This window comes from Prionailurus bengalensis, chromosome A1, assembly GCF_016509475.1.
Source record: "Prionailurus bengalensis isolate Pbe53 chromosome A1, Fcat_Pben_1.1_paternal_pri, whole genome shotgun sequence".
Lineage (NCBI taxonomy): Eukaryota > Metazoa > Chordata > Mammalia > Carnivora > Felidae > Prionailurus > Prionailurus bengalensis.
The window spans coordinates 180,449,214-180,465,147 of NC_057343.1; positions in this window are offsets into that span (position 1 = coordinate 180,449,214).

Sequence of the window (15,934 nt, forward strand, 5' to 3'; positions counted from 1 at the left end):
GAAAATACCAAATAGAAGTCACAGAATTGAAGAATACAACAACTGAAATTAAAAATTCAATAGAGAGGTTCAACAGTAGACTAGACCAAGTGAAAGAAATGATCACCAAACTCAAAGACAGGGCTGTGAAATTCATCCAATTAGAGGAGCAAAAAGAAAAAAAAAAAGAATGAAAAAGAGTGAGGATAGATTAAGGAACTTATGGGACACCATTAAATAGACCAATATTCACTTTATAGAGGTCCCAGAAAGAGAAGATTGAGAGAAAGGGGCAGAAAGCTTATTCAAAGAAATAATGCATGAAAACTTCTTCAATAACGGGAAAGAAACAGACATTCAGATCCAGGAAGTACAGAGAATTCCAAAATTATAAATGCATGGAGGCCCACACCAACACACAACATAATTAAATTGCATAAAGTTAAAGACAAGGAGAGAATCTTAAAAACTGCCAGAGAAAAATAACTTGTTACATACAAAAGAAACCTCTGAAGACTATCCCCAGATTTTTCAGCAGACTTTGCAAATCACAATGGGGTAGCATGATATATTGAAAGGGCTGAAAAAAAGAAAAAATGACAATTAAGGATATACTCCACTACCTGGCCAAGTTGTCCTTCAGAATTGAAGAAGGGCACCTGGGTGGCTCAGTCGGTTGAGCATCCAACTTTGGCTCAGGTCATGATCTCACAGCTTGTGAGTTTGAGCCCCTCAACAGGCTCTGCTGTCAGCATGGAGCCCACTTTGGATCATCTGTCTCCTTCTCTCTCTCCCATCCCCTACTCGCTTTCTATCTCTCTCTCAAAAATAATTAAAAATAAAAAAAATCAAATCCAGAATTGAAGAAAGATAAAGAAGTTTCAATACAAGAAAAAGCTAAAGGAGTTCATCACCACTAGACTAACCTTACAAGAAATGTTAAAGAGAGTTCTTCAAGCTCAACCCAAAGGATGCTAATTAGTAATAGGAAAATATATGTAGGTACAAATATCACTGGTAAAGGTAAATACATAACTTAATTCAGAATATTCTAATGTAATGGTGATGGGTAAATCACTTATAACTCTACTATCAAGGTTAAAAGACAAAGTTATATATTGAAAAACACCATAAAACTACAATAATTTTTTAATGGATATACATGTTAAAAATGTAAGTTGTGATTTCAAATACATAAAATGAAGAGAGGGAGAGAATAAAAATGTAGAGCATTAGTATGCATTAAAAGTTAAGTTGTTATCAGCTTAAAATAGACTGTTACGTTACATGTAAGCCTTATGGTAATAACAAAAGTCTATAGTAACACAGAAAAGATAAAGAGAAAGGAATCTAAGCATATCACTACAGAACATCATCAAATCATAAAGAAAGAAATCAGGAGAGGAACAAAAGACCAAAGGAATTAATCACAGCCAGAAAACAAAATGGCAAGAATAAGTCTAAACCTATCAATACTTATTCTAAATGTAAATGGACTAACTTATCCAATCAAAGGACATGAATGAATTAAAAAAAAAAAAAGCAACACCCTTATATGCCGCCACAAGAGACTCACTTCATCTTTAAGACCACACGTAGTGTGAAGGGATGTAAAAAAAAAAAAAAAAAAGTCCAAGCAAATGGAAACCAAAAGAAAGCAGAGATAGCTATACTTATATCTGGCAAAATAGACTTTTAGCCAAAGACTGAAGAAAGAGACAATGAAGGTCATTATATAACGTCAGTCCAACAAGAGGATAAAACATTTGTAAATACTACACACTCAACATAAGAGAACCTAGATAATGAAAGCAAATATTAACAGACTTAAAGGGAGAAATAGACAGAAATACAGTAACAGTAAAAGGTTTCATTATCCCACTTCAACAATGGTTAGATCATCCAGACAGAAAATATATATAAGACCAGAGAGATTTAACAGACATTTAAAGAATATTCTATAAAACAGTAGAAGAGTACACATCCTTCTGAAGTACACATGGAATATTCTCCAGAAAGATTATATGTTTTATCACAAAACAAGTCAGAATAGTTTCCAACCACAATGATATGGGATAAAAAAATCAGTTTACAAAAAGAAAACTAGAAAATTCATAAATATATGGAGATTAAACTATGTGTTACTGAAAAACCAAAGGGTCCAGGAAAAAATCAAGAGAGACATAAAAAAAAAAAATCTGGAAACAAATGAAAATGCAAATACAACATACAAAACTTATGGGATTCAGCAAAATTAGTTCTAAGAGGGAATTTCATAGCAATAAATGCCTACATTAAGAAAAAAGAAAGATCATAGATAACAACCTAAATTTACACCTCAAGGAGCTAAAGAAAAACAAACTAAACCTAAAGTTAGTGGAAGGTTGAAATGTAGAAATGACAAAGATCATAGTAGAAATGAATGACATAGAAACTAAAAAAAAAATCAATAAAACTAAAAGCTGTTTTTTTAAAAAGATAAAGTCAACAAACCTTTAGCTACTCTTACCAAGAAAAAAAGAAAAAGAGGATTCAAGTAAATAAAACTAGAAATGAAAAGGAAGACATTATACTTAACACCAGAGAAATATAAATTTTCATAAGAAAATACTATGAAAAATATATACCAACAAATTGGAAAACCTAGATGCAATGAACAAATTTCTGAAACATACAACCTACCAAGACTGATCATAAGAAAACATAAGATCTGAACAGACCAATTACTAGGAAGGAGATAGAATCAGCAATCAAAACGCTCCCAACAGAGAGAAGTCTAAGACTAGATGGTTTCACTGCTGAATTCTACCAAAAATTTAAAAAAGAATTAATAGCAATGCCTCTCAAACTCTTGCAACATATAGGAGAGGAGGAAATACATCTAAACTCCTTTTACAAAGCCAGCATTACCTTGATACCAGAATCAGACCAGGTCACTATAAGAAAAGAAATTATAGGTAAATATCCTGGATAAACATAAATGCACAAATCCTCAATAAAATACTAGGAAACTAAATTCAGCAGTGCATTAGAAGGATCATTATACCAGGTTTCTAGTGGGACTTATTGCAGAGATGCAAGGATGACTTGAAATCTGCAAAACAGTCAATGTGATACACCACACTAACAAAAAGGATAAAAATCATATGATTATCTCAACGATGCAGAAAATGCACTTGACAAAATTCAACATCCATTCATGATAAAAACTCTCAACAGATGTAGAGAACATATCTTAACATAATAAAGACCATATATGACAAGCCCACAGCTGACATCATACTGAACAGTGGAAGGCTGAAAGCTTTTCCTATAAGATCAGGAATAAGACAAAGATGCCCACTCTCACTACTTTTACTCAACATAGTACTGGAAGTCCTAGCCAGAGCAATTGGGCAAGAGAATAAAAATAAAAGGTATCCAAATTGGAAAGAAAGAAATAAAATTGTCTCTATATGCAGACATGATATATAGAAAAAGTTAAGTACTCCACTAAAATTTTGTTAAAACTAATCAACAAATTCAGCAAAGTTGCAGGATACAAAATCAACATGCAAAAATCTGTTGATTTTAATGATTTAATGAACTACCAGAACAATAAATTAAGAAAACACCTCCATTTATAATAGCATCAAAAAGAATAAAATGTGTAGGAATAAATTTAACCAAGGAGTGAAACAACTGCACATGAAAACTGTAAGACACTGATGAAAGAAATTGAGGAAGACACAAATAAATAGAAATTCCACACTCATGGAGTGGAGGAATTGATATTGTTAAAATGTCCACACTACCCAAAGCAAGGTACAGATTCAACACAATCCCTATCAACATTCCAATGGCATTTTTCATAGAAATAAAACAAACACAATTTGTAAGGAAGCACAACAGAACCCAAATACCAAAACAATCATAAGAAAGAGGAACAAAACTTGAGGCATCATGCTCCCTGATTGCAAACTGCACTATGAAGGTATAGTAAAGAAACCAGTAAGGTACTGACATAAAAACAGACACACAGATCAATAGAAGAAAGTAGAGAAGCCAGAAGTAAACCCACACATACATGGTCAATTAATTTAGAGAAAAAGGGCCAAGAGTATACAATGGGGAAAGGACTGTCTCCTCATAATGATACTGGGAAAACTGGAAAGCTACATGCAAAAGAATGAAACTGGACCTCTATCTTACACCACACACAAAAAATCAACTCAAAATGGAATAAAGGCTTAAACCTAAGATATGAAATCATAAAACTCCTGGAAGAAAGTATAGGGGGTAAGCTACCTCACACCAGTCTTGGCAATGAATTTTTTATATATAACACCAAAAGCAAAAGGCAACAAATGAAAAAAATCAACAAGTGGGACATCAAACTAAAAATCTTCTGCACAGAAGAAACCAGCAACAAAATAAAAAGGCAACTAGTGGAATGGGAGAAATTATTGCAAAATATGTATCTGTTAAGGGGTTACTATCCAAAATACATAAAGAACCCAAAAATTCAATACAAAAAAATTAAAAATGGGTAGAGGATCTGAATAGATATTTTTCCAAAGAAAACATACAAATGGTCACCAGCTACATGAAAAAATATTCAACATCACTAATCATCAGGGAAATACAAATCAAAACCACAATGAAATACCACCTCACACCTGTTAGAATGGCCATAATCAAAAAGACAAGAAGTAACAAGTGTTGGCAAGGATGTGGAGAAAAGGCAACCCCTATGTATTGTTGGCAGAAATGTAAATTGGTACAGCTACTATGGAAAACAATATTAAAATTCCTCAAAAAATTAAAAATACAACTACCATCTGACCCAGCAATTCTATTGCTGGGTATATATTCAAAGAAAATGAAAACAGTATAACAGATATATCTGCACTCATATGTTCATTGCAGCATTACTCATAATAGTTAAGATATGAAAACAACTTAAATGCTCCTCAATGAATGAAACGATAAAGATGTAACATGTGTGTATATGTATATGTGTATGTATATGTATACATATATATATGTATACATATATATATGTATATACACACACAATGAAGTATTGGAATGGAAGACAAATACTACATGTTATCACTTATATGTAGAATCTGAAAAAAAAAAAAAAAGGCAAGCCCATAGAAACGGAGAGTAGAAAAATGGTAGCCAGGGGCCTAGGGGTGGGGAGTTATGGGTATTAGGGAGAGGTTGCTAAAAAACACAAACTTTCATTTGTAAGGTGAATAAGGTCTGAGGGTCTAATATATAACATGATGACTGTAATTGATAACACTGTTATCAAATTATTGAAATTTTCTAAGAGAACAGAACTTAACTGTTCATGTATGTATATATGTATGTGATGAGATAGATGTGTTAATTATCTAGACAGGAGGAATCCTTTCATAATGTATACACACATCAGCTCATCACAATGTACACTTTAAATATCATACAACCTTGTCAATCATGCCTCAGTAAAGCTGAAAAAGACTGACTTCTTTCTGTTAGCAATATGCATTTAAGTGTCTTCCATATATTTTTGTGACAATAGCTTATTTCCTTTTATCGGCCAATAATACTCCATTGTTTAGATGTACCCAGTTTGTTTTATCCATTCACCTATTGAAGGAAATTTTGGTTGCTTCCAAGTTCAGGTATATGAATAAAGTTACTATAAATATTTATGAGTCAGATTTAAGTGGATATAGGTTCTCAATTCATTTGACTAAGTAACAAGGAGTGCAATCGCTGGATTCCATGGTAAGAGGATACTTAGATTTGAAAGAAACTGCCAAAAAGTCTTCCAAAGTAACTGTACAATTTTGCATTTCTATGAGCAAAAAATGAGAGTTCCTGTTGCTCCATATCCTTACCAGTATTTGCTCTTTTCATTGTTCTGGATTTTAGCTATTCAAATAGGAGTATCATAGTACCTCATTGTTTTAATTTCTAATCTTGTAATGACATATGATGTTAAGCATCTTTGCATATACTTATTCATTATCTGTATATTTTCTTTGATGAGATATCCATTCAAATATTGGGAACATTTTTTAAAAGATATTTTTAAGTAATTTCTATACCCAATATGGGGCTCGAATCCACAACCCTGAGATCAAGGCTCTCATGTGCTACCTACTGAGTCAACCAGGAGCCCCTCTTGTGTTTGTTTTCTTACTGTTGAGTTTTAAGAGCTCTTTATATATTTGGGTACAAAACCTTTAACATATGTTGTTTGCAAATATTTTTTCCCACTCTGGCTTTTCATTCTCTTAAAAGTGAGTCTTGCAGAGCATAAGTGTTTAATTTTAATGAAGGGCATTTTTTTTTTCATGGATCATGAATCATGCTTTTGGTGTTGCATCTAAAATGTCATCACCAAACTCAAGGCCACCTAGAATTTCTCCTGTTACCTTCTAGAAGTTTTTATAGCTTTGCACTTTACATTTAGATCTATGACCCATTGTTATGGAGTTATTTTCTTGAAATATGTAAGGTATATGTTTAGGTTTATTATTATTGTTGTACATATGGATGTCCACATAAGTCCCAGTATCATTTGTTGAAAAGACAATTCTTTCTCCATTGAATTGTCTTTGTTTCTTTGCCAAAGACCAGTTGACTTTATTTGTTTATCTATTTCTGGGCTTTCTATTCTGTTCCATTGATAAGTTTTGTCTACTCTTTCCTCAGTAGCACATTGTTTTGATTATTATGCCTATATATTAGGTCCTGAAGTTCAGTAGTATCAGCCATCCAACTTTGTTCTTCTTTTTCTTCAATACTGTGCTATTCTTGGTCTTCTGCATTTTCACATAAACCTTATAATCAGTTTATCAATATTCACAAGATAACTTGCTGGGGTCTTGATTTAGGTTACATTAAATCTATGTATCAAGTTGGAAAGAACCAACATCTTAATAATACTGAATTTTCCTACCAAAAAATATGAAATATCTATTTATTTATATCTTCTATGATTTCTTTCATCCAACTTTTATAGTTTTCCTCATATATATCTTATACATATTTTGTTAATGACCATGCATTTCATTTTGGGGAGTGATAATGTAAATGGAATTATATTTTAAATTTTAAATTCCAATTCCTTATTGCTGGTATGTAAGAAAGCAACTGACTTTCATACATTAACTTTTATCCCACAATCTTGTTGTGATCATTTATTAGTTCCAACAGGGTTTTTGTTGTTGTTGATTATTTGGGATTTTCTAAATATGCAATGTCATCTGTGAACAAAAAGTTTTATTTCTTCCTTCCAAAGCTGTACACCTTTCATTCCCTTTTGTCTTATGGCATTAGCTAGAACTTCTAGTACATGTAGAATAGGATGGTGTGAGGGGACATTTTCTATTATTCTTCATTTTTGGGGGAAATCATCTAGTTTCTCACCATTAAGCGTGATGTTAGCTATAGCGTTTTTGCAGATCTTCTTTATCAAGTTTCACTCTGTTGCTAGTTTGCTGAGAGTTTTTATCATGAATAGGTTTTGGATTTGTCAAATAGTTTTTTCTGCATCTATTGATATGATCATAAGATTTTTCTTCTTTAGTCTATTGATGTGACAGGTTAGTTGATTTGTAAATGTTGAACCATCCTCACATAGCTGGAATAAATACCATTGGGCATGGCAAATAATTATGCAATATAATTATGTACATTACTAGATTCAATTTGCTCATACTTTTTTGAGAATGTTTGCATTTATGTTCATAAGAAATATTGGTCTGTTCATTTTTTATAATGTCTTTGTCTGGTTTTGGTATTGGTGGTAATTGGTGGTATTGGTATTGGCTTCATAGAATCAGGAGGTAATCAATCCATCTGCTTCTTTTGTGGAAGAGATTGAAGAGAGTTAGTATAATGTTTTCCTTAAATATTTGGTATTCACCAAATGAGTATACTGAGTATACTTCTTTCTGTTTTTCAATATTATTTACTACTGATCCATTTTCTTTAATAGATTTAGGCCTATTTGAATTATGCATTTCTCCCCATGTGGGTTTTGGTAAATCATGTCTTTCAGGGAACTGATCCATTTCACCTAGTTATCAATTTGTGGGCATAGAGTTGTTATAATATCCCTTTACTATCTTTTTAATGTCCATGGGATTGGTAGTGATGACTACTCTTTCATTTCTATTTTTTTTTTCTTAGTCTGGCTATGGGTTTATCAATTTTATGTATCTTTCCAAAGAACTACCTTTTGCTTTCACTAATTTTCTGTATTAGTGTCCTGTTTTAAATTTTACTGACTTTAGCTTTTATTATTTTTCTTCTGCTTACCTTGCATTTAATTTTTTTTCTAGTTTTCTAAGGTTGAAGCTTAGATTATTTAGATCTTCCTTCTGTTTTAACATACACATTCTCTGTGACATATTTCCCTCCTTTACCACTGTTTTTGCTATATCCAATAATTTTGATAAATTGTTTTCATTTTCACTTAATTTTTTTTAACATTTTTATTCATTTTTGAGAGATAGAGTATGAACAGGGAGGAGCAGAGAGAGGGAGACACAGGATCCGAAGCAGGCTCCAGACTCTGAGCTGTCAGCACAGAGCCCGACACGGGGCTTGAACCCACTGACTGACAGATCATGACCTGAGCTGAAGTTGGACGCTTAACTGACTGAGCCACCCAGGTGCCCCTCATTTTCACTTAACTCAAAAAAGTTTTAAGTTTTTCTTGAGACCTCTTCTTTGACCTACTTGTTATTTAGAAGTGTGTTGAATAATCTCCAAATACTTGGGAATTTGTTCAGCTATCTTTCTGTTATGGATTTTTAGTTAAATTCCATTGTAGTCTGAAGGTGTACTTTGTAGGATTTCTATTTGTTTATATATGTGAAAGCATGTTTTATAGCCTAAAATATGATCTATCTTGGTGACTGTTCCATGTAAGCTTTAAAAGAATGTATTCTGCTGTTGTTCTATAAATGTCAACTAGATTCAGTTCATTAAAGGTGCTGTTCAGTTCAAGATGTAATAATGGATTTCTGTTTCTCCTTGCAGTTCTATCATTTTTTGCTTCATATATTTGACACTTATTAGATGCACATACATTAAGGATTGTCATATCTTCTTGGAAAACTGACTCATTCAGCATTATGTAAAGACTGTCTATTCCTCATAATTGTTCTTAAAGTCTGCTTTGTCTGAAATTAATACAGCTATTCTAGCTTTCTTTTGATTAGTGTCAATATATCTTTCTCCATCCCTTTAGTTTTAATCTGTCTTTAAAGTGGGTTTATTCTAAATAATATACAGTTGGTCTTGTTTTATTTTTATGTACTCTGACAGGCCATCTTTTAATTGGTGTATTTAGACCATTAACATTTAAAATGATAGTTGAATATCCACCATATTTGTAAATGTCTTCTATTCATCACCCTTGTTCCACTTTTTTGTCTTTGTCTTCCACTTTTTCTACCTTTTATAGTTTTAATTAAGCATTTTATGATTCTATTTTATTTCCTCTTAGCTTATCAATTACAATTCTAAAAAACATTAGTGGTTGACCTAAAATTTACAATATACATGTGCAACTAATCTAATTCCATTTTCAAATAATAATATACCACTTCATAGGTAATGCAGATAGATACCTTATGGAAGAGCATTCTCAATTCCTTCCTCCCATTTCTTAGTTCATTGTTGTTACTCATTTTACTTGGCTATAAGCTCTAATCACCCAATTCATTGTTGCCTCACTGTTTTCTATTAGAGCAATTAAAAATAAGAAAAATAAAAAATTTTGGGGCGCCTGGGTGGCTCAGTTGGTTAAGCGTCTGACTGGCTCAGGTCAGGATCTCGTGGTTCGTGAGTTTGAGCCTCGCGTCGGGCTCTGTGCCGATGGCTTGGAGACTGGAGCCTGCTTTGAATTCTCTCACTCACTCTCTACCCTCCCCCACTCATGCTCTCTCTCTCTCCTTCAAAAATAAAAATTAAAAACAAATTTTTAAAGAAAAAAGAAAAATAAAAAATTTTATTTTACCTTCATTTATTCCTTGTCTAATGCTCTTGTGTATATCCAAGTTTTTGACCCAGATCATTTTCCTTTTCTCTGAAATACTACTTTTGACATTTCTTCCAAAGCAGGTCTACTGGTAAGATACCCTCAATTTTCATTTTTCTGAGAAAGTATTTCTCCTTCACTTTGGGGGAAAATTGCACGAAGTACAGAATTCTAGGTGGGTGAGGTTTTTTCTTTCAATACTCTCTTCTTGCTTTCAGGCTCCTGAAAAGAAGTCTGATGTGGTTTATATTTTTGTTTTTTGTATAGGTAGTTTGGTTTTTATTCACATTTTTCCCCTCTGTTTTCATTCAAGATTTTTTTGTTTCTTGATTTTTTTAAATTTTCTTTTGCAGTTCATTATACTTCTAGCTGTATACTGGTTGGTGCTCTCTGAGCTTCCTCAATCTGTAGTTTGGTATCTGTCATTAATTCTGGAAAATTCTCAGCCATTATTAATATATTATTAAAATATTTTCTTCTGTTTACTTCTTTTTCCTCATTCAAGTCATTTTCTTACAGGCATTTTACACCTTTTCTAACTGAACCTGAGTTCTTGGATATTTTGTTCTAGTTTTTAAAATTTTCTTTCTCATTATTTTTGCTTTTCAGTTTTAAAAGTTTCTATGGACATACCTTCATGTTCACTGATTCTTTCCTCATCTATGTCCAGTCTGACACTTTTAGACTTCAGTCTCCAGAACTATGAGACAGTCAATTTCTATTGTTTTAAGGCACTCAGCTTGTGGTAATTTATTATGATGGTCCTTGGCAACAAATACAGTAATACTACATTGATTTTCATCTTGATTCGTTCTTCATTCGTTTGTTCTCAATTGATCATAGTGCATAATCCTTCTAAAATGTTTCTGAATTGGGTTTGCTAATACTTTGTTGTGAATTATAGTATAGTATTCATAAGGTATATTGGTCTGTAGTTTTCTTATGATGTTTTTGGCATTAGAAAAATACTTCATAGAATGAGTGAAGAAATGCTATCTCCTATTTTTTGGAATAGTTTCAGAAGAATTAATGTTAACTCTTAGCATTTACTATTGAAGCCATCTGATCTTAAGCTTCTCTGTTGAGACTTTGATTACTGATTCAATCTTTCACTTTTCTGTTATAGCTCTATTTAGATTTATTTCTTCTTCAATAAGTTTTGATAATTTGATTCTAGGAACTTGATCATTTCATCTAGGATGGCTTATTTGTTGGCACATGATTGTATTCTCTCATAATCATTTTTATTTCTGTAAGATTAGTAGTATTGCCTCCAATTTAATTTCTTACTTTAGTAATTTGAGTCTTCTCTCATTTTTTTCTTGGTAAGTCTAGCTAAAAGTTGGTTAATTTTGATCATTTCAAGAATGAACCTTTGGTTTCATTGATTCTCTGTTTTTCTGTTCTTGGTTTATCTTTACTCTAGCCTTAATTTCCTTCTTTCTATTACCTTTGAGCTTAGTTTTCTTTTTCAGCTCTTCAAAGTCCTGCTTTTTGATTTGACATCTTTTTTTTTTTTTTAATGTAGGCATTTACAGCTATAAATTTCCCTGTGAGTACTTTCTTATACCCAATAAGTTTTGTTATGGTGTGTTTTGTTTTCATTCATCTTAAGGTATTTTTAAATTTCCCTAGTGATTTCTTTTTTGATCTACTTGCTGCTTAAGAGTGTGTTGGTTTATTTCTACATATTTACAAAATTTTCAGTTTCCTTTATGTTACTGATTTCTAATTTCATTTCACTGTGATCAGAGAAAATACTGTGTGAGTTCAACTTTTCAAATTTATTCAGATTTGATTTGTGGCCTAACATATAGTCTATGCTATAATGTCCCATGTGCACTTGAGAAGTATATGTATTCTGTTGTTGGAGTCTTCTATATTTGTGACATCTAGTTGGTGTATAGAGTTTATTCAAGTCTTCTGTTTCCTTGTCTATATTAATTCTATTATTAAAAGTGAGTGTTAACATCTCCAACTATTATTGTATTATCTTTTTTTCTAGTTGTGTTTTTTTTAAATATGAAATTTATTGTCAAATTGGTTTCCACACAACACTCAGTGCTCATCCCAACAGGTGACCTCCTCAATGCCTATCACCCACTTTGCCTTCCCTCCCACCCATCAACCCTCAGTTTATTCTCCGTTTATTATTGTATTATCTATTTCTCCCTTCAATTCTTTCAGTTTTTGCTTCATGTATTTCAGGGCTCTCTTGTTAGATGCATGTTTACTATTGTCCCATCTTCTTGATGGACTGATCCTTTTACCATTATATAATGTCCTACTTGGATATGTAAATTCATGTTTGTAGGGTGTTTGAGAGATTTGGCGATTGATCAAGAAAAAAGTGATATAACCATGAGAAGGAGTTAACACACAGTAAGTTTTACTGGGTGGCACTAGGACAGGGTTGTCTGAGTGACAAAGTCCCTCACAACATGAGACTATCCAGAGGTCACAGGGGAGGGGCCCACCATCCAAGAAGGGGAGCACAAGGAAACTCCTGGCAGAGAAGGGGACTGAAGAGACAGCTTACATATGTAGGTGATACTGCTCAGCAACATGGTGGGAGTCTCCAAGTGAGAGAATTTTGGAAAGCCGCAGTAGTTTCGGATCTGTTAACTGCAAGGCCTCTCTTATTAGGCAACAACTAATGTGGTAAGTTTTGCAGAGTACACAAAAGAAGCAAGTTCAAAATGACTAAGAATCTGCTTGTTTAGGCTATTTTTTAAATAACTGTATGTGTTAACATTTGAGGTTGACACTGATGGGCTCATAGGTCTCTGCCTGTAGTAAAGAAATAAAGTCGGAGCCAATTCATAGAGACCATATTTGGCTCATTTATATATTACTGTCTTTTGTATTTTGGAAAATTTGTAGCCGTGATTTCTTCAAATATACTTTTTGCACCTTTCTCTCTTTCTAGGATTCCTATTACACATATGTTGCTATGCTTGATAGTGCCCTACAGATCTCTTACACCCTGTTCATTTCTCTTCATTCCTTTCCCTTTCCACTCTTCAGGCTGAATCACCTTAATTAGCTAATCTTCAAGTTCACTAACTCTCCTACTTGTCCAAATCTGCCATTGTACCTCTCCAGTGAGTTTCTCATTTATTATTGTACTCTTCAACTCCAGAGTTTCTTTCCAGTTCTTTTTATTATTTGTTGATAACCCCTATATGGCATTGTTCTCATGGTTTCTATTAGCAATTTAAGCATATTTGCAATTATTGATTTAAAGTTTCTATTTAATAAGTCAAATTTCTGGGCTTCCTTATGGATAGTTCATTATTTTTCTTCCCCTATATACAGGCCATACTTTTTTGTTTCTTGGCATGCCTTGAAATTTTTTACTGAAAACTGAACATTTCAAGTATTATAATGTGAAAACTCTGGAAATCATATTTTCTCCCCTCCTCAGAGTTTGTTGTCACTGCTTTAGTTGTTGCTGTAATTTTAAAATGACTTTTCTGCATGAATTTTGTAAAGTTGTGTGTTGTTTGTTGTATGTGGCCACTGAAGTCTCTACTGCATTAGTTTAGTGGTCAGAAAGTGATTCATCAGAAATTTTCTGAAATGTCAAGACTCAGCTGTCTTTTCTTGAATAATTGCTCACCTGGTTGTTATAAGTCTTCGGGTCCAGAGTCCAATACAGTTAATTCTGATAATCCTTGTCAAGTTTATTGGCTGATTTTTGTGGGGAGATTGGCTTTTGGCATTTCTTATCCACAATTTTTCTCTGGTATTAGTATTCCACTGTATTCTACTTTTATCTAAGAAAGAGGATGAAGATTCTACCAACCTTTCTTTATATACCTCGTATATAAAGGAAAAAAGGAAAAACAAACTATAAAAGGTAAATGGCTCCTAGTGGGAAAAAGAGGAAACAGGAACAAAAGACAGATTTCTTTAAATACACTTTACTTTGTAGATTTTACTTTGGATCCATATATTTACATAATTATTAAAAAATTAAAATATTAGGGCACCTGGGTGGCTCAGTTAGTTCAGTGTCTAACTCTTGAATTTGGCTCAGCTCACGATCTCACAGTTCATGAGTTTGAACCCTGCAGCAGACTCCATGCTGACAGTACAAAGCCTGCTTGGGATCTCTCCCTCCCTCTCTTTGTCCCTCCTCTGCTCATGCTCGCTCTCTCTCTCTCTCTCTCTCTCTCTCTCTCTCTCAAAATAAATAAATAAAACAAAGTTTTTTTAGAAATTAAAATATTTAAAAAAATTACCTGAATAAATTATTCCCAGAATCATAAACTTGCCCACATCTAATTAACATTTATGTGAAGTTGAGACTTTAGATACTCTACAAGTGCTACAATATTAACTATTTGCTAAATAGTTAACTATTTATGCTAAACTACATAGTATTAAGAGACATAACATAGGTAAAACACCTAGAAAATCAATAAAAAATTAGTTCCCTTTCACCAACACCTTACTTGGGGAGACAAAACATAATTCTTTTGCCATCTTTTTTCTCAGCTCATATACAGGGCTCATTTTGTCTAATTAGTGAAAACTGAATAAACCAAGGTTAGGAGTATAAACATTTGACCACAAGGTTACTTTTTGAATAATGATGGGGAAAATAAATGTCTATTAGAATAGTTACGTTAGTCTTACATTTTCCTTACAAAAATAAAGATTTAATGAACAGATTTATTAGTTTTGATTACATAAAGAAACAAATATATCCCTTACCCCCAACATGGACACCCTACAGGTACTTCAATAAAACTATCCTCAAAACTAAAAAATCTCCTACTCCTATTTTCTGTTAACACCACCACTCATCCATTCATATCAGATGTATCCTTTACACCAGCGTTCCACATCCTATTTGGTCAAAACCTCTTGACCATTTTGCTTCTCTAAACAGTATCTTGAATCCAATGGCCAATCTTCATTCCCACTGTCACTGCCTCAGTTTGCATCTGTATTTCCTACTTGGAGTAACCAAATGGTCAAACTAGTCTTTCCTGCCTCAATATTATCTTTTGCAACATCCAATTTTCCATTATGCTTCTAGTGTTTTTATTAAAAATAAATTCAATAATGTATTCAACCTTATCAGTTTATTCAATAATTGCTTTTTTATATCAATTATTCAGTTGCTTCCTATCATCTACAATGGTTTTCAAAATACATTCTTAAAAGATTCAAGACTAAGGGGCGCCTGGGTGGCTCAGTCAGTTAAGCATCCAACTTTGACTTAGGTCATGATCTCATGGTTTGTGAGTTCAAGCCCCATGTCAGGCTCTGTGCTGACAGGTCAGAACCTGGAGCTTGCTTCAGATTCTGTGTCTCCCTCTCTCTCTTTTCCTCCCCTGCTCATGCTGTCTTTCTCTCTCAAAAATAAATAAACATTTAAAAAATAAAAAGACTCAAGACTCAACAGGAACACCTAAGGGTGATAAAGCAGAAGGTAGATGGATAAGGTTCTCTTCTCATTCCTATTCTTCAACCTTTAATCACAGTTGCTCAGTTTGTCTATAGGATTAGAAATGTTGTTTCATGCCTTTACTCTTTGAACAGCTATTTCTCCCACCTGTAGTGCTATTCTCTCCATGCCTCAGGAAACCTCTGAGACACTGTAAAAGATGACAAAGATATAGGAAGGCCATAGACAGTTTCTTGTTTCCCTCTCTGTTATTACAGTACTTTGTATACTTTGCTATTAATAACCTCTACCACACTTTTCATCACTTACTAACACCTGTGCCCTTGGATTAATAACTTCTCTGACCTTGTTTTCTTCATCTATAAAATGAGGACAGCAAGTACAAATATCTAACTCTCAGGGATGTTGGAAGGTTAAATGTGTAATACATGAAAGGGCTTAGAAGAATGCCTGGACATTAAGTTTATTCAATGTTAAATATGATTGTTATTACAAGT